Source organism: Delphinapterus leucas, chromosome 8 (assembly GCF_059928025.1).
Source record: "Delphinapterus leucas isolate spDelLeu-1000000601 "Yukka" chromosome 8, BTC_Dleu_Yukka2, whole genome shotgun sequence".
Classification (NCBI taxonomy): domain Eukaryota; kingdom Metazoa; phylum Chordata; class Mammalia; order Artiodactyla; family Monodontidae; genus Delphinapterus; species Delphinapterus leucas.
This window is the reverse complement of record NC_143136.1, coordinates 69,006,186-69,010,445: the sequence shown is the minus strand read 5'-3', so window position 1 is coordinate 69,010,445 and position 4,260 is coordinate 69,006,186. Positions and strand designations below refer to the sequence as shown.

Here is a 4,260-nt window from a genome sequence, read left to right as displayed (position 1 = left end):
AGTAATCATTGATAGAAGTATACTGATTGTCCTTTAATTATTTGTTTTCTGGTTGTTTTTGTAGTTCTTTTTGTTCCTTTCTTCTTCTTTTGCTGTATTCTCATGTGATTTGATGATTGTCTTTAGTGTTATGTTTGGATTTCTCTTTTTTTCTGTTTCATTATAATTTTTTGGTTTGTGGTTACCATGAGGTTCATATATAACAAAATATTTATTTTAAAAAATACGGAATGTTTCATGAATTTATGTCATCCTTACACAGGGTCCATGTTAATCTTCTCTGTATCATTCCAATTTTAGTATTAGATATGTACTGGCAAAGTGAGCACAGCATTGCAATTTTAAACAATCAAAATCACAAAGCCAAAAGAAAAGAATGGAAGCTGCATCACTCATTCTAAAATGTTGTAGACACCTCATGGTGTATCTTCTTCAATAAATGAAATCTCATATATCTTTCTATGGACTCAGATTTCTACAATACTGATTAAGGATTATGAAAACGAATTCTCTAATTCTTTGTTAACATATCAATATATAAATGTTAATGCTATCCATTATTGACAATCGTGTTTAGGATGCCAACAAAATTATCCCTTCTAATTTTTTTTTAAAGACAAATAGTGGAAAGGCATATTCTATGGCTTTGTGTTATAGGAAACTCTTTATCCAGAAATACCTCCTTTGCACATTTTATAAAAATTGAGACAAAAAATTACAGTAAGAAAGATTTGAGCTTTCTTTAACTTTTCAAATGAAAACCAGATAAGAAGGAAAGATCAGAGATATAATATATACATATGTTTAATTGTTTCTTAAAGAGAGCAGGGTTTGAATTTCAAATGAGCAATCTTCAATGCTCTTTGAGATTTGGAGAAATCAACCAATACTTAAACTTCTATATATTACTGTGGTAGTCGTTTTGATGAGTCAGTTTGGCTAGTCTCCAGTTATTCTTTCAAACACTATTCTAGGTGTTGCTGTGAAGTTTTTTGTAGATGGGATTAAAATCCATAATCAGTTGACTTTAGAAATGGAGATTATTTTAGATAGTTTGGGCAGGCCTGATTCAATCAGCTGAAAGAGGTTAAAAGCAGAGCTGAGGCTTTCATAAGAAATTGTGTGGACAACAGCTTTATCCTGTGCCTGAGAGTTCCAGCCTGACCCTCCTGACAGCCTGCCCTACAAGTTTTAGACATGCTTAGCCAGCCCCCCAAATGGTATAAGCCAGTTCCCCGCAATAAATCTCTTAATTTATATTTCCTACTGATTCTATTTCTCTGGCTTAATCCTGATTTATACAGTTACCTGGATTATGATTTCAAACAACATTAACCAAGGAAATTATAGTTAATATTACCAAACTGTGTTTCCTAACCTTCACAAAAATATTGTTATATCTTACAAATTAATTAAACTCAGAGTACATGTTTCACTGCTAGAAGGTATCCTGTCAGTTTTGTGAATATTTATTATAGCTACAGTCTGATTTTTCCTGGGTCAACTTCAATCATTTTGTTTGTTAGAGTATAGAAACTTACTTGTTTTCATGTATAGTACTTTTGATGCTTATATAAATGTGTGTATACTGTTAATACAGGAATGTAAAAATATAAACAAGAGGACTGACTTTATTGGCAACCACAGTTCTTAAATACATATGATGGAAATTTCTGTTTGAATAAAGCAGTATAGAAACTACGTATTTTGCTATCTTTCAAAAGCAAAATGTGGCAACCCACCACCATCTCGAACGCCACCATATAGACAGAGGTCTTTTGCTTATAAGATGTCCTCCAAGAAGAGTGACCAGAAATACTTCAGTGGTCTCCTTGGAATTTTTTTCATTTTTGTTTATGAAACAATCACTTTCATGCCTCGGAGCCTATGGTGTTAGAAGTGGTAATATTACCCATCCAAAACATAGTTAACTCTTTTCTAAGCTTTAACAATGGATAATGGAGCAATTTAGTGAGGCTTTCACTTCTATTGTTTCCAGATTGTTTCCATTTTTAAATTAACCTCATTTCATTTTATTATTTATTATTATTAACATCTTTATTGGAGTATAATTGCTTTACAATGGTGTGTTAGTTTCTGCTTTATAACAAAGTGAATCAGTTATACATATACATATATCCCCATATCTCCTCCCTCTTGCATCTCCCTCCCACCCTCCCTATCCCACCCCTCTAGGTGGTCACAAAGCACCAAGCTGATCTCCCTGTGCTATGCGGCTGCTTCCCACTAGCTATCTATTTTACACTTGGTAGTGCATATACGTCCATGCCACTCTCTCACTTTGTCCCAGCTTCCCTTCCCCCTCCCCGTGTCCTCAAGTCCATTCTCTGTGGTCTGCGTCTTTATTCCTGTCCTGCCCCTAGGTTCTTCAGAACCAGTTTTGGGTTTTTTTTAGATTACATATATGTGTGTTAGCCTATGGTATTTTTCTCTTTCTGACTTGCTTCAACGCTGTATGACAGACTCTAGGTCCATCCACCTCAATTTCATTTCTTTTTATGGCTGAGTAATATTCCATTGTATATATGTGCCGCATATTCTTTATCCATTCATCTGTCGATGGACACTTTAACCTCATTTTAAACAGTGGAGTTTTTTAGTTCTTCAGTTAAGTTTGTTTGTTTTTTGTTTTTACTTTCCATCATAAGCATATTTCCAAAGTTACATCCTGGTTGAACACCCTCTCAACAGCATTTTTTTTTTCTTTTTTTGGAGCACATGGTTCAGGACGATAAACCCAGTCTACACTGATGAAGGGAGGATGACAGTAAGTCTTCTGACTCACTGAGTTGTTTTCCCCCTTTTCTCAGTATTAGCTCTGGGCAAGATTTTATAATGCAGGCCAAAAAGAATTTATACTACCTTAACCCCTATGGGCCATATTTCTGACTTGGTGTAGTGATGACATTTGATCAGGATTTTAAGCTCTAGAGTTTTCATTACAGAGCTAAAAAACATCCTTGAGATCAATGCTGGAGGACACTGAGACTGGTATGAATAAATCATGTGGTGGTATATTGATAATGTACACTACTGAATATACAGAATTTAATATTAAGGTATTATGGCTGGATTTTCAAATTCTGCTGCTAGAATATTATCAATACTGCTATAAGCTATTTTTCAAAATAAGAGCCATCATTTTATTACCATTAGTAACTGTATTGTGTGCTTCAGGGCACTAGCTGATTGCCTTTGGGGCCCTGTTACCTAAACTGGGAAGATAAAATTAATTAATAGGATAGTGGGCTTTTTCATCCAACTCTGAAGCTTGCCGGATTTTAAGTATAGCCAGAAGCAGAATATTCAAGTGAACAACTTAACAGATTCAGTGGGATGAATTTGATGTTGCTATTAGGGACAACTGACTTCCGTGTACACTTTTTTTGTGTGTGTGTCTTCAGTTTGCAGAAACAGGATAGCACTGGGGAGACCTGTAAGATACATTTTCCAAGGTATTCTAAGAACTGCTTCTTTCAAACATTATTAGCTTATCTTCCATGTACTCTATAGCTATTAGAGTCTTTTTTTTTTTTGACGGTACACGGGCCTCTCACTGCTGTGGCCTCTCCTGTTGCGGAGCACAGGCTCCGGACGCGCAGGCTCAGTGGCCATGGCTCACGGGCCCAGCCGCTCCACAGCATGTGGGATCTTCCCGGACCGGGGCACGAACCCGTGTCCCCTGCATCGGCAGGCGGACTCTCAACCACTGAGCCACCAGGGAAGCCTGCTATTAGAGTCTTTTAAAACAACTTTTCAATTATAAGGGTGAGATGAAACTGGTAAGAGTCAAACTCCATTCTTCCCTGGTCCTCTACTCATATCTAAACTATTTCAGGCAATAGATGTGTTCTTTTATTTTGGAACACATGAGCTCTTTGAAAATATTTATTTTTGAGTAGAATGGCAGAGAACAGTAGTGTCAAGGAATTTATCAAAAGTTAGACATCTCTTGCCAGAAAGACAAGGTGTCCCAGAGGAGTTTGGCTTGAATTGAACCCCCCCACCAAATGATAAGAACTGGGCAGCACAGGAGATAAAAAATTATAGTTTCTTTTAGCATTGTGGTCACAAACTTACTCTACAATGTATCAGGCCGTGTATTTTAGACAACAGAGGCTCATCAAATATTTGAAAAACTAGAGAATAATTGCTCTCCTTATTAGTATTAAAATCAAATTGAAGAACTATCTATGGAGTCTTTCACTTCCAATTAAGATTAAGTAATTATCACACAGG

General features: G+C 36.1%; 1 non-coding gene across 1 annotated transcript; it reads right to left on the bottom strand.

The window, feature by feature from the left end:
- Positions 1–219: 219 nt before the first annotated feature.
- On the bottom strand, positions 220–329 carry LOC115802194 (U6 spliceosomal RNA). The gene has a single exon (XR_004022593.1). It is a non-coding gene; the product is annotated as a U6 spliceosomal RNA (small nuclear RNA).
- Positions 330–4,260: the final 3,931 nt, after the last annotated feature.